The sequence below is a fragment of the Macaca nemestrina genome, chromosome 20 (genome assembly GCF_043159975.1).
Source record: "Macaca nemestrina isolate mMacNem1 chromosome 20, mMacNem.hap1, whole genome shotgun sequence".
Lineage (NCBI taxonomy): Eukaryota > Metazoa > Chordata > Mammalia > Primates > Cercopithecidae > Macaca > Macaca nemestrina.
In genome coordinates this window covers 54041480-54066173 of record NC_092144.1, presented here as the reverse complement: position 1 = coordinate 54066173, position 24694 = coordinate 54041480, and the positions used below count along the sequence as shown (strand labels likewise).

At 43.8% G+C, this 24694-nt stretch overlaps 1 long non-coding RNA gene across 1 annotated transcript; it reads left to right on the top strand.

Moving 5' to 3' along the window:
• The first annotated feature begins 1987 nt into the window (after positions 1-1987).
• On the top strand, positions 1988-24110 carry LOC105463840 (uncharacterized). The gene is made up of 3 exons (XR_976565.2): positions 1988-2211; positions 18902-19262; positions 23680-24110. It is a non-coding gene; the product is annotated as an uncharacterized lncRNA (long non-coding RNA).
• The last annotated feature ends 584 nt before the right edge of the window (positions 24111-24694 follow it).

Below are 24694 nucleotides of genomic sequence, written 5' to 3'. Positions count from 1 at the left end.
GCTAATTTTTTGTATTTTTAATAGAGACAGGTTTTCACCGTGTTAGCCAGGAAGGTCTGGATCTCCTGACCTCGTGATCCACCCACCTCAGCCTCCCAAAGTGCTGGGATTACAGGCGTGAGCCACCGTGCCTGGCCGAATTCAGTAGTTTCTAGTTTATTCAAAGTGCTATGCAACCATGATCACAATCAACTTTAGAACATTTTCATTGCCCCAAAAAGACACCGATACCCATTAGCAATCATCCATTTTCAACCACTCCATGGGCTACAGGGATCTTTTCTGTTATTGCACTTGTTCTATATTATTATTTTATGTAATAAGCATGCATTACCTTTGTAATTACAAAGTAAAAAAGAAAACGTTTAAAAAAATACTTACGTATACGAGATTTTAAACTGATCCAACTGATTTCACTATTTCTGGGCCACAATCAATTTCTTATTGTTTTACTTTTCAGTCACTCAAGTAATTCCATGTTCTAATGCTTTTCAGGCCAGATTGGGAGCATTCAGAGTGATATGGCTGTAGACATGTTCTAATGTTTTTCAGTGAGGAGGTAAAACAGAAATGGGGACGGGCGCAGTGACTTATGCCTGTAATCCCAACACTTTGGGAGGCCGAGGCGGGCAGATCAGGAGGTCAGGAGATTGAGACCATCCTGGCTAACACGGTGAAACTCCGTCTCTACTAAACACACAAAAAATTAGCCAGGCATGGTGGCGGGCACCTGTAGTCCCAGCTACTTGGGAGGCTGAGGCAGGAGAATGGCATGAACCCGGGAGGCGGAGCTTGCATTAAGCCGAGATCGCGCCACTGCAGGCCAGCCTGGGCGACAGAGTGAGACTCCGTCTCAAAAAAGAAAAATAAATAAAATAGAAATGAGGGAGGTCTATTAAGTTAAAGTAGTTCAGTATTTCAAGAAAGAGTACATTGCTGAGATAGTAGAAGGCAGCCAAAAATCTTTCAAAATAAGTAATAAAAATATTTATTTGGATTTAGCAATATTCAGTTAATTGTTGTAGTTTGTAATATTCAAACAACTGATGATAAATAATGTCAGAAATGAAAGTGTCCCCTTACTCATTCCCTATCTGCAGAAATGACCAAAGTTAATATTTTCAGGTATTCTTCCAGATTTTTCTGTACACTGAATGTATGTATAAAGACACAGCTATTTTGCACAGAAATGGGATCATGTTATCTATATAATTCTGCCATTTGCCGTTTCCACTTCAACACATTATTCTATTTCATGTCAGTTATAGATTTAATTCTTTTTAACGTTGAATTATTACCTAACCCAGCACTGTTCAATGTAACTTTCTGTGATATTAGAAATGTTTATATCCCTCTTGTCCAATACAGTAGCCACTAGCCGTCTTGGCTAATGAGCCTTTGAAACACGGCTAGTGTGAGTAAGAAACTGAATTTTGAATTTTATTTAATTTCAATAAATTTAATTTTAAATAGCCACAAATAGCTATCATATTGGCCAGCACAGACTAACAATGTCTCAAAAAACGAACACTGAGGTTCTTCAATATTAGGAACTGAATTCTTCAGTATTACAAACATGGCTTTGGTAAGCATTACTGTACCCACATCTTTGTCTTTCATGCCAGCATTTTCGTAGGCTAGATACTTGTACGTAAAAATGCTGGTTGCTTAGGGGTTTGCTTTCACACTTTGTAAATGCTACTACACAAAACTGTAAAAGAGCTGTAGTCATTTCCACCCACTATGTGTGAAAGCTCTCATTTCCCCACATTCTCAACAATATTGTGTACCATCTACATTTTTAGTTTTTGAAATTTGATAACTGAAAACGAAGTATGTCATCTGTTTCCGTTACCAATTTATTGCCTCTCACCTCCCCACGCACTTTTCAATATACGCTCCCTGCTAAAGGGATTCCCCAGAAGCGTTCCTGCGCCTGCGCACTCGCACTCGGAGCACAGGTTACAACTTCCAGAAACCCCTGGGCCGTGCCCTCCCAAGGCACTTGGGTTTCCGGCGTCTCCTGAGTTTCCGGCCCTGGACTACAATTCCCACAGGCCACCGGGCCGAATGAGCGTGGGCCCCTGAGGCGCTTTGCGCATCCTAGTGATTCTTGGGCTCCGCGTGTAAGCAAGTAGTTTCGGAAGGAGACGTCGAAGCAGGACGAGGCGCAGAGGGCGTTGCGAACTCCTACTCCAGTCGGCAGTGCAGGTGAGAATGGGAGAGGCACTGAGGTGAATGCGAGCCGCTGAAGAAGGTGACAGTGTGGCTGGGTATAAAGAATTGAGGGAGAGGGGTGTGTGGGGGACCAGCCTCAACACCACCCGTAGGGTACCCGATGTTCGGTGGCGACAAAGGCATGAGAAGAGACAAGAGTTCGTGAGGTGGGAACCAGGGAGCTAGAGCAAATCAGAGGCTGCAAAGGCGCCAAGCTCTGGTCTCCACACTATTTATTGAATACAGTCACTTAGATCTAAGAAGCAGGTGTTCAGGGGTGAAACGGTGAAAGGCGGGCGGTGTGTCATACACCTAATCTATAGCAATGACGGTTTAGGTAAATGGTCTTTGTGCTGAAGCAGCATAAACTTAACTACTGATTTATTCTTTAACTTACCGGAGAGCAGCTGTGGGGAGTGGGCTTAACTAGGAGCCGGCGTATCTGGCCACATTCCAGTGCTTCAAAGGAGTGCCTTTCTCCTTGAACACAGTGTTTACAGATAAGAGAGCAGGTCTTGCTCTGAGCATGGGAACATAATGGCAATTAGGAGGCTTTCCTCCTCAGAGACCTCTTGTGGCTTTCCACAACTTATTGTCCCATATTTTTATGGCCAGTTTATGCAGCCACCCCCAAGCCCTTTTCCCAACAGGGGTAAGCAAAACGAGGTCGGCCGTCTCCCTGGCTGCGTGTGATGGACCATCCATGGTAGTGACAGACATGGTGTAGGGGGTGTGTGCAATATTATGTGCGTGACAGAGCCAGGGATGTGCCCTACCATGCGAATGGTGACGTTGCATCTGCATGAGAGTGCACATGCCAGGGCTGGGATGTCTTGTGTGACACATGGAATGGGGTGTGTGTGTGTGTGCATCTGTGCACATGAAATGGCCAGGGTATGTCGTCATGACTGCATGTGTGCTCATGACAGAGCAGGTGTGTTTCTCTGTGACTCTGTGACAAACTGTGTGTATGTGCAAAAGAGAAGAAAGTGGTGTATGGCAGGACTGGGTTAAATCTGTGACTGTGACACAAGTGTGTGGGTTTGTGTGTAGAGTGACAGCTGGAGTGGGGTTTTATGATGGTGTAATGTGTCCTATTGTATGTGACAGGTCTCAGGTATGTCTCTGTGACTATGTGGTATGAGTGTGTGTGTGCGTGACCTATGCGTGTGACAAGTCAGGATATGTCTCTGTGACTGTGTGTGACAGGCATTGTGCATGTTTGTTGGGTGGTAGCTTGTATGGATATGACAGTATATGAAAAGTATGTGAAAGGTTAGCACCTGTGCATGTTACAGGGCCAGATGTGTCTGTGACGTTATGTAGAAGACTTGTATGTGCATGTTTTGTGTGTGTCTTTGGAAGTGACAGGGCCAAAATGTATTTACATGACTATGTGACAGTTCTTATGTACGTGTGAATCATGGTACACACAGTTTGACAAATATTATGTGTGAGGTCATCTTTAGACTAGGCAAGCCGGGGCTAGCTTTCTGTGTGTGTCTGTATGTGTGTAAGAAAGAGAATTCTGTATGTGTGTGTGTCTTTGAGCATCTGACTAGTCAGCATATGTGTCTCTGGGACTATGCTGACACACTTATGTGTGAGTACCTTTGCACATGACAATTCCCGAGTGAGTCTTTGTGACTGTACATAACATATTGCATGCAGACAAGCGACAGGTCTGAAGTGGATTTGTGTGTTACAGACATGGAGTACATGTAGGTGTCTGTATGATTATCAGGGCAAAGATATGTCTCTGTGGTTTGTGACAGATATACGTTTGAAAGAGAGAGAGAGAGTGGATATGACAGGATCTGGGCATATGTCTATGACAGATTGAATGGTGATGAGGCTATGACTGACATGTGAGGTGCTTTGTGACTTACTGAATATGTATCTTTTAGCATGTCAAAGTCAAAATATAGACTAATGTCTGAAATTAAAACAATTTATTTGGGTAGAAAGAATTGCATTGGGGTATACATGCAGACCAGGGGGTCTTTGGTATGTCCAAAGAACAAAGAAAAGGTTAGAGGTTTTATTTTTAAAAAGAGAAATATGGATGGGCGCGGTGGCTCACGCCTGTAATCCCAGCACTTTGGGAGGCAGAGGCGAGCAAATCACTTGAGGTCAGGAGTTCGAGACCAGCCTGGCTATATGGTGAAACCCCATCTCTACTAAAAATACAAAAATTAGCCAGGCATGGTGGTGCATGCCTGTAGTCCCATCTACTTGGGAGGCTGAGGCACAAGAATTGCTTGAACCCAGGGGGCAGAGGTTGCAGTGAGCTGAGATTTCACCAACGTACTCCAGCCTGGGTGGCAGAGCAAAACTCCATCTGAAAAAAAAAAAGAAAAAGAGAAATGTTATGTATTGCTCTTTGAGAAAGTTCACTGGCACTAGTAAAATTTGGGGGAGCTGGCAAGTTTTGATTGATAAGTGACAGCAGTGAGTAAAACTATTCTTAGAGTCACTGGAGGCTGTTTCAGCAGCTATTAGATAAAACAGGTTATAGGTTGCAGCGGACTCCTTCAGCAGCCAGGCTTGCAGGGAATTACATTCTTGCAGCAATGTTACATGCCCTGAGTGCTTTTTCCCTCTGGCTTTTCTACTCTGTTTTAGTTGGGTATAACAATAATGACCCAATTCCTGTGATCAACTTTCACAAGTATGAGTGCGGTTTGTATGACTTTGTCATGTATAACTGTGACACAAGACTGAGCAGTTATTATTGTATTATATCCGTGGATGGAACATTATATGGCTAATAAAAAATGGATATGACATAACATTAAATGATATTCAAAATTATGATTATTAATAACCAAGATGGCCAGGCACAGTGGCTCACACCTGTAATCCCAGCACTTTGGGAAGCTAAGGTGGGAGGATCACTGGAGCCCAGGAGTTTAAGACCACCCTTGGCAACACAGTGAGACCCCATCTCTACAGATTTTTAAAATAAATTTAAAATAATAATAATGACCAAGAAAAAATGTAATTATATATGAATAACATCTACTAAGTATTTCATTGGCTATTTTGTGATGATTATATATTCAAAGTGATATTTTAGTTGAATATTCAATGAATAAGGGGAGAATATAACCACAGGTATTAAGTATCCAGTGTACCACACAGTATTCTGTGTTTGCATATATTCCTCATCCCATCTTACCAGAATCAGGCTATTCATAGCAGATCTTGACGGTGAAATGTCCAGTTGCATTAATGAATGTCAAGAACTTAGAGGTGTTATCCAGTCAAATGATTTTCCATTCACAGTACAATGTATTTGCTCACACTTAATGACTGTAAGAAAAGTCTTCCCCCACAATTCTGTTATTTTTTTAAATTTGGAAATAGCTTTCTATTTCTGAAAGAATTAATGACAAACTGTGAGGCAGCCAAATATATATATATATATGTGTGTGTGTGTGTGTGTATATATGTGTGTATATATATATCCAAATATATATATATATCCATATAATATATATACATACTAAAAAAATATATATATATTTTTAGTCTTAAGCCCTAGTTCTGGTGCAAAGCTATTAAAACTCAGCTTGGAACTTACTATCTTTTGTATGCTAGTGAGATGACTCATGTTGAGGGGATAAGAGGGGCCTGGATAACTTCGGGTTGGAGTTTGGTCACCAGAAAAACCAACCATATGATCAAAGGATCAGAACTTTAAGCCTCACTCAACTCCAACTTGGGGAGGGGAGAAGGGCTGGAGATTGAGTTCGGTCACCGATGGCCAGTGCTATAATCAATCCTTTCTACATAATGAAACCTCCATAAAAACCTTGAATGATGGGGTTCAGCAAGCTTCTGAGTTGGTGAACACACCAGGCGTGGTGGCTCACACCTGTAATCCCAGCACTTTGGGAGGCCAAGGTGGGCAGATCACTTGAGGTCAGGAGTTCAAAAGCAGCCTAAGCAACATAAACACAGATTGCCTGAGTGATCTGTGTTTAAGTCTGGGGCTCATCCAGAACCTGATGTATCCCACCAGCCCACACTACAATCCAAATATCAACTTATTTTCTTGTTAATCCTACAAAAACTTCTCTGTCTATAACCAGCCTATCAGAGATACACAGATCAAGTGTCCAGCCCCAGATATGTTAGCTATATCCCTGTGAAGGACTCATTTATCTTGGAATTCAGTTCCTTAAGGCTAATTTGCCTCTACCACTTCTATCTAACTTCATAGAAAAGTGTGACTTTTATTTTGTCCAGATTTTTCTTATTTTTACAACGGGGTAGAAGGTCTTTTGTGTCATTATACATCCTAAACTAAAGCAAAAGTCTTATATGGGGTTTATTTTTCATTTTTCATTCTGTTTTTTCTTGGTCTTTTTAAAAGGTTATTGTTAAGGGTTCAATTGTGTCCCCTCAAAATTCATGTGTTGAAGACCACTCCCCAGGACTTTATAATATAAGCTTATTTAGAAATAGGGTCATTGGAGCCAGGCACAGTGGCTCACACCTGTAATCCCAGCATTTTTTTTTTTTTTTTTTTTTTTTTTTTTTTTTTTTTTGAGACGAAGTCTCGCTCTGTCGCCCAGGCTGGAGTGCAGTGGCGTGATCTCGGCTCACTGCAAGCTCCACCTCCTGGGTTCACGCCATTCTCCTGCCTCAGCCTCCTGAGTAGCTGGGACCACAGGCGCCCGCCACAACGCCCAACTAATTTTTTTTGTATTTTTACTAGAGACGGGGTTTCACCGTGTTAGCCAGGATGGTCTCGATCTCCTTACCTCATAATCCGCCCATCTCGGCCTCCCAAAGTGCTGGGATCACTCAAAGGAGTGAGCCACCGCGCCTGGCCATCCCTGACTATATTTTTGACCACCTGTCCTTAATCATCTATTTGTAGACAGCAATTGGTTAAGTTAAATTTTCCACAGACTTCTCTTTCAGCTGCCAGCAAATAGTCTAAGGCCAGTCTATTCTGATAGGTGGCATTTCTCATTTGGTTTCCTGCCGGACTAAAACAGTCAAAGCTCTACGAGTTTCATTAGTGATTATTTGTAAGACGGCCTGCAACCGTATGATCCAATTGAGCATGTGGATGGGGATTTGGTATCCCTGTGAGCTGTCTTGTGCCCATGTGGCAAGCCCATAGTACTGTATGACCCTCTCAGGGGGCCACTCATCATCTTTCCAATTTCATATAGCTGTGCTTCTCTTTTCCCGGGAGGCATAGACAGGGAAACCTAGGAGCTCACCTGTCTTTATGGGCAGTAGAAAAAAGGATGGCTTCATGGTGCCAATGACACAACTACCTGCCCATTGATCAGGTAACTGAGTGTAGGCTGTGTGCCCACATATCTAGTATAGTCCAGCGGGAGCCATCCAGTCTCGATGAGATTCTCGATGAGCCTTGGCAGTCTGTAATTTAGAAAATTTACTAAATGGATTATTTTCAGTATGGTTTAGACCCCACCAAGTGACTGTCCTTGTTGTGCTGTTGTACAACTTCTGTCCTAGACAACTGAGCTTTCCTACGGGGATGGTGAAGTCTTTTGCTTCTCTAGCTACACAGTATTGTCCAATAATTGAAGTTTTTAGGACCCAGAGGTTGCTAGTTTGGGCCTTCTGAACTGGAATTGTGTCAGGAACTGGATCAGTGGGCACCAACTCTCAGGCTTCTCAAGGTCATCAGTCTCCCATAGTAGTTCCCTCACATACATATCAGAAAGTAACATTGAGGAAATGAGCTACACTTTCTGCTAACTGCAGAAAGAAGTTCTTTGTCTTTTTTGGAAGCTCTGGTGCTGGCAGATTCAGCTCATCATAAAAAGTTTGAAACACTGGTTTGGGAGAGCGCCTGTGGACCTCCCCTTGAACTAAAATGGCAGCTTGGGGGTTAACCCTGACCCATCGATCTCCAGGGTTACACGTTCTCCTTTTTTCCAACGGGGGTCTAGGGGATTAGTGGGTCATGAGTTAGAGGCCAACCAAAATTGTGCCTATTGGCTATGTGTTATTTAGGCTGCTTAGAAAAAGGACAGAAAAGATCCGGTTCACCTTCAAAAAAGGGAAGCCAATCCCTCCTGTTCTACCGGTCACTGTAACCCACTAGAACTAATAATCACTAATCCCCTAGACCCCTCAGGAGTCTGAGGCAGGAGAATTGCTTGAACCCTGGGGGCGGAGGTTGCAGTGAGCTGAGACCATGCCATTATGTTCCAGCCTGGGCAACCAGAGCAAACTCCATCTCAAAGAAAAGGAAGACGGGAAAAATGAAAAGAAGGAAGGCTATGTCCAACTTGAAGTTAGAAAACAGAATAACAATAAACACAAAGAAAGTTGGATGAAGTCAGCAATAAGCACAAATTAAAGAAATAGAAAACACTGATACAATAGAGGCTAAATGCCAACAACTGCTTATTTGAAGTGATCCACTTCTGAGTTCATTAAAAAATAGATTATTTTAAAAGATGAATAAAAAAGAAAACAGGCAAAAATAATATTAAGAAAGAAAAAGACTACACAAGAATAGAAAATATTTTTTGAATTAGAATAAATCTGAAAAGAAATGAAATGGTCAATTTCCTAGAAGGCTGTAACTTAAAGAATTGACAAGAGGAGACAGAAACTTTTAATAATAGACAATTTGTCATTAATGATACAGCATCAGTAGTTTAGAATTTAAATTCTAATCATCACCAGTCTCAGATAATTGCATGCAGGAGTTGAATTAGGAAAGAGTTCAGACACATCGTATGTGTCACTTCAGATCCTCTCAGCCTCACCTGTGCCTGGGGCCTCTGGAAACTTGTTTCTCTTGACTCACTGCTACAGCAACATCCCTGCATGAACTCGGAACAACTCTTCATGGGCACAAGCAGCAACAGAGCCTGACCTCATGCCTGCAATGGACACCACTTGTCTGAAGCCCTAGGGCTTTCCTGTTGATGCTGATTCGTGAGAGGTTACAGAACCCATTGAACTATTCACACGCGACCTGGAAGTACAGTGGAGTTAATAGTCTGTGGGACAAACCTTTCATGAATAGGTAATAGGAACCAGTGGATGAATTCACCTCCCTTCTTCTCCTCAGCTAGATGGTCTTAAAATACAAAATTAAACATCAATTACACTTGATAGCAAGCAGTGGCCAGCTCAGTAAGACCTTCATACAAGTGTTCTCTCCTTCCCTACCACACTATACTTTTCCCTCGCTCCTGCCTCCCTGGAATTGTACCTGCTGATAAAATAATAGCACAGAAACTTCTTAGGGTCCTCCCTGTAGGGAATGTAAGCTAAGAGGAGTGTTTCCAGGAGAGACCTTCAAGATCCTTGTGATAGGATTTTAAGCTTGTTACTTATCCACGTTTGGCCCAAGTCTGATCTCACAGTGAGTTTGGTGAGTCCATGAACTCACCCTATGGTTGTTTTCCTCTACCCTTTAACATATATTTGGGATAGATATGCTCATCTTCTGGTAGAACCTATTATAGTGGCTTCCTAACTTGTGAACTAAGAGTCTTTACAGGCCAGGCGCGGTGACTCATGCCTGTAATCCCAGCACTTTGGGAGGCCGAGGCGGGTGGATCACGTGGCCAGGAGATTGAGACCATCCTGGCCAAAAAGGTGAAACCTCGTCTCTACTAAAAATACAAAAAATTAGTCAAGTGTGGTGGTGCGCACCTGTAATCCAAGCTACTTGGGAGGCTGAGGCAGGGGAATAGCTTGAACCCAGGAGGCAGAGATTGCAGTGAGCTGAGATCACGCCACTGCACTCCAGCCTGGCGACAGAGTGAGACTCCGTCTCAAAAAAAAAGAAAAAAAAAAAAAGAGTCCTTATGGTATAAAGGGCCAAATGGAAACCCTTCAAACTCAATACTGTGTTGTGGGAGGAATTACAGAGATTGCGTCATCATCAAAAAGTAAGAGGATGAAGGATTCTTTGTCCCTATCATATCCCCATTCATTTCACTTGGCCCCTGCAAAAAACCTGCATGACTGAAGGTAGTGGATGTGGTAGATTGAAAAAAAAAATCCACAAATTCTTCCCATTCCTGTGTGTATATTCTTTGCAACATGACTTTGCAGGTCTTCCCTTCAAAGGTGGAGTCAGTTTCTCCACTCCTTGAATCTGGGCATGTACGTTTGATTTTCTTGGAGACATTAGTAAATGTTACATGTATAGAGGTTTGAAAAATGCTCACTGAATGGAAATCGCTTTCTTGTTGCATTTTGAACCCAGCTCCCATGAGTTCAAGCAAGCCTGAACTAGACTGAGGGATGATGAGAAACATAAGGCCAAGTTATCCTCATACCCACCCGCCTGACAATAACCAACCAACCATTAGAAATTTGAGTGAGGCCTGACTATACTATCCAGCTGCAGCCAAACCAGCCCAGAGCAAAAGAAATGCTCATAAAGCCCCCAGAATTGTGAGAAATAATATTTGTAATTTCAAGCCTCTAAGTTTTGGGGTTACTGATTGTATTAGTTCTTTTTCACACCGCTGATAAAGACATACCCGAGACTGGGTAACTGATAAAGACAGGTTTAATGGACTCATAGTTCCACATGCCTGGGAAGGCCTCACAATCATGGCAGAAGAGCAAGAGAGAGCAAAGGGATGTCTTACATGGCGGCCAGCAAAGACAGAGTGATAGCCAAGCAAAAAGGGTTTCCCCTTATAAAACCATCAGCTCTCATGATACTTATTCACTATCATGAGAACAGCATGGGGGAATCCCCCACCCCATGATTCAGTTCTCTCCCACCGGGTCCCTCCCACAACATGTGGGAATTATGGGAGCTACAATTCGAGACTTGAGTGGGGACACAGTCAAACCATATCACTGATTATGTGGCCAAAGCTAATTTATAGTGACTACTTTAAATGTAAACAAATAGCAGCTCCAATTTCAGCTGCTATGTCAGATGTGGCATCTTTACTGGAGTTGACCAACCTAGTTTTTGGTTCTTAGTATGTGCTTAGTGATCTGACAAATGTATTTTACTTGATCTCTGACATTTAGGAGAATCAAAAGCCATTCATGTGTGCATGGTAAGGACTGCAGCACTATCTTGCCCCAGGTTCCTGATAACCCTCCTAATCTCCATTATGTTGTAGTCCACAGAGGCCTTGGTCATCTTTACATTCTGAAGAACATAGCACTGGTTCATTCCACCAATAACATCATCTAATTGGACCTGGTGATCAGGAAGTGGCAATCACTGTAGAAACCATAGTAATGCAAATGAGTGACAGAAAGAGGGAGATAAACCTCATGAAAGTTCACTAACTTACCACATCAATGAAGATTTTAGAAGTCCAATCATCTGGGACATGCCATAATATCTCCCTTAAGGTAAAGAATAAATTATTACAACTCACACTTCCTAAACTGATAAAGAGGCACATAATTTGGTAGGGCTCTTTGACATTTGAAAGTGATAGATATATGATAGATGATAGATGATAGATAGATAGATAGATCGATCGATTGATCGATAGATAGGGTGGGGCATGGTGGTTCACGCCTGGAATCCCAGTAGTTTGGGAGGTCAAGGCGGGTGGATCACTTGAGGTTAGGAGTTCGAGACCAGCCTGGCCAACATGGCAAAACCCCCTCTCTACTAAAAATACAAAAATTAGGTATGGTGGTACATGCCCTTAGTCCCAGCTACTCAGGAGGCTGAGGCAGGGGAATCGCTTGAAGTCAGGAAGTAGAGATTGCGGTGAGCTGAGATCACGCCACTGCACTCCAGCCTGGGTGACAAAGTGAAACTCTGTCTCAAAAATTAAATTAAATTAAATTAAAATAATAGATGGGTGTATATAGATGTGTGTATATGTATAATATATAGATTTATATGATTCATATATAAATCACACTTCAGAATAGTGTTCTTTTTTTCTCTTTTTAAAATAATTCTAGGTGTCTTTTATAGCTGGTTTTTGGTTTTGTTTTCATTTTAGACAGGGTCTCACTCTATTGCCCAGGCTGGAGTGCAGTGGCACGATCACAGCTCACTGCAACCTTGACCTCCCTGGCTCAAGTAGATCCTGCCACCTCAGCCTCCCAAGTAACTGGGACTACAGGCACATGCCACCATGCCCAGCTAGTTTTTAAATTTTTTGTGGAGAAGGGGTCTCCCTGTGTTGCCCACACTGGTCTCAAACTGCTTTTTCTTTCTTTTTTTTAAAAAAAAAAAAAAATAGGTTCTCACTCTATTGCCCAGGCTGACCTCAAACTCCGGCTTCAAGCAATCCCCCCACTTTGGCCTCCCAAAGTACTGGAATTACAGGTGTGAGCCATCATGCCTGGCCTGGAATATTGTTCTGACTCATTTTTCAGATAAACTTGAAGGCTGCTGAGTTTCAAAGCAGGTGAGGGCTCTACAGCAGGTAAAGCCTGTGATGCAATCTCTCTGTCCCTGAGCCACATGAATCAGCAACTTCGATGGTGTCAGCTCTATCTGTGATGGTTGGAGCTGTTATGTGGAGTCTCTGGCAAGATACAAAAGCAAAATTACAGCCCGTAAGGTTCTGAAGTAAGTCCAATTATTATGCAGCATATAAGTGCTTTCAATTTGAAAACCAGCTGCTGAGTACTAATAGAGTCTGTGATTTTGACCATGGGACATCAAGTATCTATATGACTAAAACTACCTGTCACGAGTTGGGTATCTAACCCACTGAATCACAATGTCATTTTGGCACAGTAGTAATTCATTGTAAGAGATCTAGATGGCACAAAAGAGTTACACAGACAGCTCAGACTCTCATGTCATTGGCCTTGGTTGCAGCTATGTTGTTCCTTTAATTCACATTCATGACATCATATGAAGATTTTACTGTAGAAAATTAAGGAAGAAAAGGTCTGGCTCATAGATGGATCAGTATGACTGATATATTTTGGAAGCTGAACCTGAATTATCGTATTATAGGACCACTACTCAGAGGTGGGTCCTACAGGCAGTGGTGAAGGTAAATCCTGGTGTACAGAGCTGTGATCGGAGATCTTCACTTCATCTGTTTGTGTGTCTTAGAGATAGGTCTTTTTCTGTTACCCAGGCTGGAGTGCAGTGGTAGGATCATAGCTCACTGCAGCCTCAATCTCTTGGGTTCAAGTGATTTTTTCATTTCAGTCTCCCCAGTAGCTGGGACTACAGGTGTGCACCACTACACCAGCTAATTTGTTTTAAATGTTTTGTAGAGGTGGAGTCTCCCTATGTTGCCCAGATTGATTTTGAACTCCTGGGCTCGAGCTATCCTCCCGCCTCAGGCTCACAAAGTGCTGGGATTACAGGCTGAGCCACCACACCTGGCCCCTGCACTTAAATTGGAGTGAGATGTGGCCCAATGTGCAGATATACATGGGCTCCTGGGAAATGGCCCATGGCTTTCTATTTGGTCAGAATCTTGTAAGGAATGAGACTGGAAGCTCAGGGGCAAGTAGGTCTAGGAAGAAGTATGTGGATAAATTCGTGGGCGTACACACAAAAAGCATACATGTATGTGTCTCATCCTAATGCCTACAAAAAATAATCCTTGGCTGGGCGCAGTGGCTCATGCCTGTAATCCCAGAACTTTGGGAGGCTGATGCAGGCAAATCACTTGAGGTCAGGAGTTCGAGACCAGCCTGGCCAACATGGTGAAACCCCATCTCTGCTAAAAATACAAAAATTAGCCGGGCATGGTGGTGTGCACCTGTAATCCCAGCTACTCAAGAGACTGAGACAAGAGAATCACTTGAACCCAGGAGGCGGAGGTTGCAGTGAGCCAAGATTGCACCACTGTGCTCCAGCCTGAGCAACAGAGTGAAACTGTGTCTTAAAAAGTAAATAAATAAAAACAATAATCCTCCACAAAGAAGGCTCTTAACAACAGTGATGATTCATCCCATGAAAGTAAGTTTGTCCATCTCCTCAGCCAGTCCCATGCTGGTTCAATGGTCTCATGAACAGAGCGGCCGTGGTGGCAAGGATGAAAGCTATGCCTGTATGTTAGTCCATACTGTACAAGAAGTATAGCGCCAGCATCTGCTTCTGGTGAGGCCTCAGGAAGCTTACAATCATGGTGGAAGACGAAGGGGGAAGAGGTGTGTCACATGGCAAAAGACAGAGCAAGAGAGAGACGATGGAGGTTCCAGACTCTTTAACAACCAGATCTTGCATAAACTCATTACTGCGGGAGGGCACCACGCAGAGGCTCCTACTCACCGAAGCTAATCAAGTTACCGCCACTACTGAGTACCCAATCTAATAGAGTGCAGTGGCACGATCTCTGCTCACTACAACCTCTGCCTTCCGGGTCCAAGCGATTCTCCTGCCTCTGCCTCCCAGGTAGCTGGAATTATAGGCGCCCACCACCATATCCGGCTAATTTTTGTATTTTTAGTAGAGACAGCGTTTCGCCATGTTGGCCAGGCTGGTCTTGAACTCCTGACCTCAGCTGATCTGCCCACCTTGGCCTTCCGAAGTGCTGGGATTACAGGCATGAGCCACTGCACCCAGCCAGTGAGCTAATTTTTCAACACTTTCACACCTTTAAATTTGTTTACAATAAAATTTAGAAAAACCGCCTTTATTTTCATGATGTCACATTTCTCAACTATTCCATGTTATCCTTTTTTTTTTCCCTCAAGCTCCTGGGCTCAAGTAATACTCCTGCCTCAGCCTCCCAAGTGCTGGGATTACAGGCATGAGCCATGGCTCCCAGCCACATGTCATTTATATTTCAAAGTTAATCTGTGAAACATTGCTTACATCAAGTTGATTCAAAATATTCACCTCTCACCTTTTATTTAGAGCCTCGTTCGCTGTAAATAAAATAAAAATAAAAAGGATATTTAATAATTCTTTATGAACTTTTTTTTTTTGAGACGGAGTCTTGCTCAGTCGCCCAGGCTGGAGTGCGATGGCGTGATCTCGGTTCACTGCAAGCTCTGCCTCCCGGGTTCACGCCATTCTCCTGCCTCAGCCTCCTGAGTAGCTGGGACTACAGGCACCCGCCACTACGCCCGGCTAATTTTTTTGTATTTTTAATAGAGACGGGGTTTCACCATGTTAGCCAGGATGGTCTCGATCTCCTGACCTCGTGATCCGCCCGTCTCGGCCTCCCAAAGTGCTGGGATTACAGGCGTGAGCCACCGCGCCCGGCCTTGTTTGCTTGTTTGTTTTTGAGATGGAGTTTCACTCTTGTTGCCCAGGCTGGAGTGCAGTGGCACGATCTCGGCTCATTGCAACCTCCGCCTCCCGAGTTCAAGCAATTCTCCTGTCTCAGCCTCCCAAGTAGGTAGGATTACAGGCATGCGCCACCGTACCCAGCTAATTTTGTATTTTTAGCAGAGACGAGGTTTCTCCATGTTGGTCAGGCTGGTCGCGAACTCCCGACCTCAGGTGATCCACCTGCCCTGGCCTCCCAAAGTGCTAGGATTACATGCGTGAGCCACCGTGCCCGGCCAAGACTCCATCTCTGTAAGAAATAAAAGATCAGGTCAGGCCCAGTGGCTCATGTCTGTAATCCCAGCACTTTGGGAGGCTGAGGTGGGTGGATCACTTGAGGTCGGGAGTTTGAGACCAGCCTGGCCAACATGGTGAAACCCTGTCTCTGCTAAATATACAAAAACTAGTGGAGTGTGGTGGCATATACCTGTAGTCCCAGCTACTCGGGAGACTGAGGCACGAGAATTGCTTGAACTTGGGAGGCAGAGGTTGCAGTGAACCAAGATCACTGCACTCCAGCTGGGCAACAGAGCGAGACTCTGTCCAAAAAAAAGAAAGAAAGATAAAGACAGAAAGAGAAGGAAAGAGAGAGAGAGAGAGAGAGAAAGACAAAGACAGACAGAAAGAAAGAAAGAAAGAAAGGAAAGAAAGAAAGAGAGAAAGAGAGAAAGAGAAAGAAAGAAAGAAAGAAAGAAAGAAAGAAAGAAAGAAAGAAAGAAAGAAAGAAAGAAAGAAAGAAAAGAAAAGAAAGAAAGAAAAAGAGGGAAAAGAAGGAAAGAAAAAGAGGAAGGAAGGAAGGAGGGAGGGAGGGAGGGAAGGAAGGAAGGAAGGAAGGAAGGAATGAAGGAAGGAAGGAAGGAAGGAAGGAAGGAAGGAAGGAAAAAATAAATTAGCAAAATTAGTCAGGCATAGGGGCACACAACTGTGGTCCCAGCTACTCAAGCGGCTGAGGAGGGAGGATCACTTGAGCCCAGCAGGTTGAAGCTGCAGTAACCCGTGATTATGCCAGTGCACTCCAGCCTGGGTAACAGAGCAAGACCCTGTCTCAAAAAAACACACAACTATATAACAACATCAGTAGCAAGACAAGCATTTTTACTCCCATTAATTATATTCAGTTATGTACTGGGGGTTCTAGCCTATACAATAAGGCAAGAAAAAGAAAAAAAGGCATAAAGATTGGAAAGGAAAAAATAAAACGGATTTTATTTTGCAGATGCCATGATTCTACTGTCACCATGTGCAGTTGTTCATGTTGGGCACTGCACAAGAGCACTACACCTAAGGAGGTGCTTTTCATTTCACAGACATCTTTAGTATTTTGAAAACAACTTTTTGAAAATTATTGTGTGTTGTGTATTCTATTGCCGGCTGCAAAAGTGATTTACAATTTATTGCAACTATGTTCCAGCAGATGGCAGTAAAGTGTCTTGTTCCAAAAGGGTTGGTAGCTACCATTCTACTTCCATATACTAAGGAGACATTGGTTTTGAAATGGAAAAACCTGTTGATTTTATGTCATTTAAAATAGCCTGTGCTTCTAAACAATGAGCTGCTCTTCCACCTGATATGCAGAACATTTTTTTAAAGTCCCTAATGGTGCCAGCACATTGTCTGTATTTAGTATTTCATATTGCAGTTCATATTTTCATCTAATTCTTTACTCTACCAGACTGGAATTGTTGAATTCTATGTTTAAATCTACAAGTCTTGACCAGGCATGGTGGCTCACACCTGTAATCCCAGAACTTTGGGAGGCCGAGGCAGGTGGATCACCTGAGGTCAGGAGTTCAAAACCAGCCTGACCAACATGGTGAAACCCTGTCGCTATTAAAAATACAAAACATTACCCTAGTGAATTAGCCGGGTGTGGTGGCAGTCGCCTGTAATCCCAGCTACAGAGGCTGAGGCAGGAGAATCGCTTGAACCCGGGAGGTGAAGGTTGCAGTGAGCTGAGATCGCGCCATTGCACTCCAGCCTAGGCAACAAGAGCGAAGCTCTGTCTTAAATAAATAAATAAATAAATAAATCTACAAGTCCTTTCACTTGGCACAAATCACTGTATAATAACTAATATCCAGCCAGGCGCGGTGACTCACGCCTGTAATCCCAGCACTTTGGGAGGCTGAGGCGGACAGATCACGAGGTCAGGAGCTCGAGACCAGCCTGCCAACATGGCGAAACCACGTCTCTACTAAAAATACAAAAATTAGCTGGGTGTGGTGACGGGCGCCTGTAATCCCAGCTACTCGGGAGGCTGAGGCAGGAGAATCACTTGAACCCGGGAGACAGAGGTTGCAGTGAGCAAGACCATGCCATTGCACTCCAGCCTGGGTGACAGGGCGAGACTCTGACTCAAAGCAACAACAACAATAACACAACAAACTAATATCCAGTTACCATTAATCATCCACAAAGAATGTGTGTGGGTTGAAATTAAAGAGTATTATGCAAGTCTGTTAATTATATTATTATAGTAGTTGTTTATTATTGCTTTAGAAATTTCATGAGTATAAAAATAAACTCATGAAAATTTAATGATTTGTTACCTACACAGTATTGAAAGATGCTAAAATTCTAAGATAAAATATTAACCTTATTTGATGTCTATCAAGGACGAAAAATAATCAGGACCAGAAAATGGAAAGCTATTATGAAACCAAGTGGATCATTGAATGAATTTTTGAGAAAAACAAAGTTGCAAAGGGAAAAAATTTCCACAGCTGCTGTTTTGGCAGAATGTAGCACAGATCCGTTACTGATTGAGCAGAATAGACCATGAATTTACTCCTTCCACTTTTGTGTAAGCCAAGAAAAGAAAATTCAAGAAATAACTGGAAGACAGGAAAAATGGAGAATAAATGAACCCTTTAATTACATGTTCTTTTCATCAATCCAGGTACCCAGCCACCTAATTTAAATATTAAACTCTTTAAATGTGAATATTTAAATATCAAACCCTTAAATTTAAACTCTTAAAAGTTATTTGCCTTAAATAAGAGCAATTAGGCTGGGTACAGTGGCTCATGCCTGCAATCTCAGTGCTTTGGGAGGCTGAGGCCAGTACATCAGTTGGGGTCAGGAGTTCAAGACCAGCCTGGCCAACATGGTGAAACCCCGTTTCTACTAAAAATATTAAAATTAGCCAGGCGTGGTGGCAGACACCTGTAATCCCAGCCTGTCTGGAGGCTGAGACGTAAGAATCACTTGAACCTGGGAGGCAGAGGTGAGTCAAGATCACGCCACTGCACTCCAGCCTAGGCAACTCCACGCCACTGCACTCCAGCCTAGGCAACAGAGGGAGACTCTGTCTCAAAAAAAAAAAAAAAAGAACATTTAACTTCCAAAAGACAGTAACGATAGACGGAAAAGTTGTTTCACATCAATTTTTTCAACTGAGGAATAAATGACCAGATCATGTAACTTTGTTTAATCTCAAAGGATTCTGTAATTAATCTTTATTTCAAACAGGTGGAAAAAAATACACTAGAGGCGGAGAAAAATACACTAAGGCAAAGAAATGAGTAGAATGTGGTGTGGATGCTGTGATTTGCCACCAAGATCTCTTCAAGAATGAAGGACTCTGACAACTGCTTCTGACGTCAGCCCCTTGGACGTTGCCTCAGCTGACCAGAACCCACAAGCCCAGTACCAGACCTCCCCCTGGGGTGCACTGAACCCTTGTTTTGACTGAATCAGGACCCAATCTCGCCCTCTGCTCAAAATCCAGCTTCCTTTGCCTCCTTTTCGCAGCTGTTGATCCCAAGGTCCTGCACACTAATCTCAGCCTCACAATCTGCCTCCCAGGAGAGCCCAGCCTGCAACAACACAGGTGAGCACAGCTATCATACATTATTTGAAAATGAGAGGGTGGGCCGGGCGTGTTGGCTTACACCTGTAATCCCAACACTTTGGGAGGCTGAGGCGGGCGATCACCTGAAGTCAGGAGGAGTTCAAGACCAGCCTGGCCAACATGGTGAAACCCTGTCACTACTAAAAATACAAAAATTAGCTGGGCATGGTGGCAGTTGCCTGTAAATTTAGCTACTACTCAGGAGGCTGAGGCAGGAGAATCGCTTGAACCTGGGAGACAGAGGTTGCAGTGAGCTGAGATCTCACCATTGCACTCCAGCCTAGGCAACACGAGTGAAACTCTGCCAAAAAAAAAAAAAAAAAAAAAAAAGAAAAGAAAGAAAATGAGATGAGGGGCAGTTCCATAAGAGTGTGCAACATTCAAAATTATTTGATGTAATAACCAAAAAAAATTCAAAGCAGGGTCCCAAACAGATATTTGTACAGCCATATTCATAACAGCATCACTCACAATAGCCCAGAGGCGAAACACCCCCAGTGTCCATTGATGGGTGGATGAATGAATAAATAGAATGTGGTATATCCACACAATGGGATATTGTTCAGCCTTTAAAAGGAAGGCAATTCTGACACATGCTGCATACAACATGGTTGTACCTTGGGGACATTATGCTAAATGAAATAAGCCAGTTACTAAAGGACAAGTACTATATGACTTCACTTATATGAGTTATCCAGAGCAGTGGTCCCCGACCTCTTGGGCACCAGGGACCAATTGTGTGGAAGACAATTTTTCCATGGATGGGGGGGGGGGGGGGTTGGGGAGGGTTTCAGATGATTCAGGAGCATTACATTTATTGTGCATTTTATTTATATTATTATTACATTGTAATATATGATGAAATAATTATACAAGTCACCATAAGGTAGAATCAGTGAGAGCCCTGAGCTTGTTGGGTTTGTTTTGTTTTGTTTTGTTTTGTTGAGACAGAGTCTTGCTGTGTCGCCCAGGCTGTACTGCAGTGGTATGATCTTAGCTCATCACAAGCTTCCGCCTTCTGGGTTCAAGGATTCTCTTGCCTCAGCTTCCTGAGTAGCTAAGATTACAGGCGCACCCACTATGCCCAGCTAATTTTTATATTTTTAGTAGAGATGGGGTTTTACCATGTTGACCAGGTTGATCTTGAACTCCCGACCTCAAGTGATCCTCCTGCTTCAGCCTCCCAAAGTGCTGGGATTACAGATGTGAGCCACCACGCCCGACCCACTGAGCTTGTTTTCCTGTCAGTAGATGGTCCCATCTAGGGGTGGTAGGAGACAGTGACAGATCATCAGGCATTAGAGTCTCATAAGGAATGCACAGCCTAGACCCCTTGCATGCGCAGTTCGCGATAGGGTTCACGCTCCTATGAGAATCTAAGTCACTGATCTGACAGGAGACAGAGCTCAGCTGGTAGTACAAGTAATGGGGAGAGGCTGTAAGTACAGATGAGTTTTCCCTGCCTTGCCCAATGCTCACCTCTTGCTGTGCACCCCATTCCTAACAGGTACTGGTACCAGGCCCGGGGGTTGGGGATCCCTGATCTAGAGTAGTCAAATTCACAGAAACAAAGTAGAATGGTGCTTGCCAGGGAGTGTGGGGAGGAGGGATAGAAGAAAGGAGAGTTGTTTGATGGGTAAACAGTTTCAGTTTTGCAAGATGAAAAGTTCTGGATATTGATTGCACAACATGAATACACCTGATACTACTGAACTGTAAAAGAAAATTAAGATCTGATTTGAAAGAAAGAAATATTGATGCTGCAGGAAAAATGTATGTGAAAACAACAAAAGAGGCCGCGTGTGGTGGCTCACACCTGTAATACCAACACCTTGGGAGGCCGAGGAGGGTGGATCACCTGAGGTCAGGAGTTCGAGAGCAGCCTGGCCAACATGGTGAAACCCTGTGTCTACTAAAAATACAAAAATTAGCCAGGCATGGTGGCAGGCACCTGTGATCCCAGCTACTTGGGAGACTAAGGCAGGAGAATCACTTGAACCTGGGAGGCGGAGGTTCCAGTGAGCCAAGATGGTGCCGCTGCACTCCAGCTTGGGCGACAGAGTGAGACTGGGTCTCAAAAAATAAAAATAACAAAATAACAAAGGAATATATTGGCACACAATCTGGATGATCCAATTTTTGACAAGGTAATGACTAGAGTTCCAAAAGAAAATTCACAATTCTGATAATGTTTGGAAGAACATTCATGCAGAACATGAAGATTGGAAGCAAGGGATGACCCACGTTATTTAGGGAATAATATCTTAAAACGCATTACAATTATGACTTGTTTGATTAATGGAATCATTTCAAATAAGGCAAGAAATACTAAATACTTCTCAACTATTTGGGCCACAAAGCCTAGAAGCTACCCACATTTAGTAAACTGCTTATGAAAATCAAATATGGAAAAAAATTTTTTTTTTTTTTTTTTTTTTTTTTTTTTTTTGAGACGGAGGCTCGCTTTGTCGCCCAGGCTGGAGTGCAGTGGCCGGATCTCAGCTCACTGCAAGCTCCGCCTCCCGGGTTTACGCCATTCTCCTGCCTCAGCCTCCCGAGTAGCTGGGACTACAGGCGCCCACCACCTCGCCCAGCTAGTTTTTTGTATTTTTAGTAGAGACGGGGTTTCACCATATTAGCCAGGATGGTCTCGATCTCCTGACCTCGTGATCCGCCCGTCTCGGCCTCCCAAAGTGCTGGGATTACAGGCTTGAGCCACCGCGCCCGGCCGGAAAAAAATTTTTGAGAGGCAAGATGTTTGCAAACATGATTGGAAATGGAACCATGCGTGGAAACTGATGGAATGCAACAGAAGATCCTTGAGAACATTCTAAGGCATTCAAAATTCTAAGGCATTCAACAGACTCGTGAACACTCACACACCAGGCAGATGAGGACAGCCAGACGGATGCTCCCAAAAGGTACGGGGAGCTGACACTTCAAAGTCTCCAAAAGCACCTGAAGGATACCAGAATCAAAAGTGCACACAGCACTCACATACTCACACACTCACCAGACTGGTTGGCCTACCCTGTAAGCCTCAATCCTTGAAACTGAAAACTGCTGTGAAGACCTCCAATGCCTTCACCTTCCACGGGGACTTCAGAAAACCCATCCTCCTTCCTGGCCAGACTCCACTCTCCAGAGACACTGAGCACAACCTTGCCCTGGTCTGGATAGACCCCCACTTAGAGCCTGGGGCAGAAACTGGATAATCAGGAAGGAAGAATAATTTGGATGCAAAACAGGTTCTGGGAAGTGAGGCCTGATGGGAAGAGGAGGGATTTGGCAAGATAAGGGTAAGGTTGGACATAGCCTGGTGAGTGTTCACAGTGGCTGCTGTCAAAGAAGAATTACACAGGCAAGGGAGACTATTCAAGGTGAGCAATAGGGAAAGAGACTGAACTCGACTCCACTGAAACAAACATGCTAGGGTGTTTAAGCCCTTGGTAAGTTAATGGAAAAGTACTGGAGGACAATAGGGGCAGGTGGGTCAATGGGATGTGTCCATCACATGGAGTTATTCCTGAGTCTGAAAACGTTTTTCTCTGTGATTGGGCCATCTGGGTTTCCTGATTGTCAGTTATCAAAGTGAGGCTCCTACCCTCGCACAGAGACTCGGAGATAGGGTTGCTGTCTCCCTTGATGATTTCAAAGGGATAATTCCTAGGTCCTTGAAAAAGACATTCCTGGGTTGTAACACTGGCAAGAGACCAGGAGATTTGCCTGCATTTCAAATGGCAGAGAAGGTCAGGCGCGGTGGCTCACATCTGTAATCCCAACAATTCGGGAGGCTGAGGCAGACAGATCACTTGAGGTCAGGAGTTCGTGACCAGCCTGGTCAACATGCTGAAAGCCCGTCTCTACTAAAAATACAAAAATTAGCTAGGCATGGTGGCACATGCCTGTTATCCCAGCTATTCGGGAGGCTGAGGCAGGAAAATCACTTGAACCCGGGAGGCAGAACTTGCAGTGAGCTGAGATCACGCCACTGCCTAGCCTGGGCAACAGAGTGAGAGTCCGTCTCAAAAAAAAAAAAAAAAAAGTGGGGTGTGGGGGTGTAGGGGGAGCAAAGAAAGAATCTGCAATTATATTTGGCCCTCTGTGTCCATGGGGTTTTGCATCCACAGGTTCTACCTCCACGGATTCAGTCAACTTTGGATAAAAAATATTTTGAAACCAAAAAACAAAAAAAACCATAGAAATAGAAAACAATATGACATAACAACGATTTGCATATTGTTTATATTAGCTAATATAAGTAATATAGAGATAATTTAAAGTATACAGGAGGGTGCACATAGCTTGTATGAAAATACTACACCATTTTATATCAGGGACTTGAGCATCCTTGGATTTTGTTATCAATAAGAGCTCTGGAACCAATACCCTGCAGGTACTGAGGGATGACTGCACAAGTTTTCTAAAGTAAGTGCTCTACAAAAAGTGTGATCCGGGGCCGAGAGTCAGGAAGAAACCTGTCTAAAGTTTAGTCGATCTGAGGAGACCATTAAGGCTCTTTTGGTCACCAGCGTTACATGGACTCTGCCATCCATATGTGGGTCTGAGATTCTAGGTGTCTGCACATGACTGCACCTACTCTGTGGCTAGTGGATGAGCCCGATCCAGTAGGCAGCATCTCCAAGCAGCAAGAAGTGAGACAAACCAGCAGGTGCTAACCTGGGGTCTCTGCTCCAGCACCACCTACCTGCTGGGGCCTCCCCTGGACCTCCTCATCTGCTGAGTGTCTGAGCATCCACATGGGTCTCTCTGTGTCCTCGGGGGACAGTGTCCCTCTGGTTGTCTGCTGTATCTCCATCTTCCTGATTTCATTCATTTAATAAATGTTTCTGAAACACCTTGGGGACATGTCATGTCTATCGCGGTGACCCTCTTCACCTCTGGTTTGTCTGTGTGACTACACAGTCACATCTGTTCACACCAGGCTGTCTGTTTTTCTGCATCTCATGTGTAATTGCTTCCTCAAAGGCACGCTCTCTCTCTCTCTCTCTCTCTCTGTTTCTCTTTTGTGTCTATCTCCCCCTGCTTGTCTCTTGGTGCCTCTCTGTTTGTTTGTGTCTTCATTCATTGATTCATTTGTTCACTCATACAAAAATATCTCAGACATTCCTGGAGGCCCCTGAAGAGTTCACAGCCTGTTGGGGAGACAGACGCTAGCCCAGCCTAGTTTGATCAGGGCTGGGAGACAGGGAGGTATTGGAGGCTGAGGATGTGTGGATGAGTGGGGAGTTAGGGGTCAGAGAAGTCTTAGAGGAGGGGACGATGAATGTGTCTTTGGGTGTGGAGAAGTGGCCCCAGGATTGGAAGCTGTGTGGGTGGTGTGTGTTGGGGTAGGGGGAGGGAAGGGAAGTCAAAAGGCCATATGTGCCACCCTCAGATTAGAGCAGGGT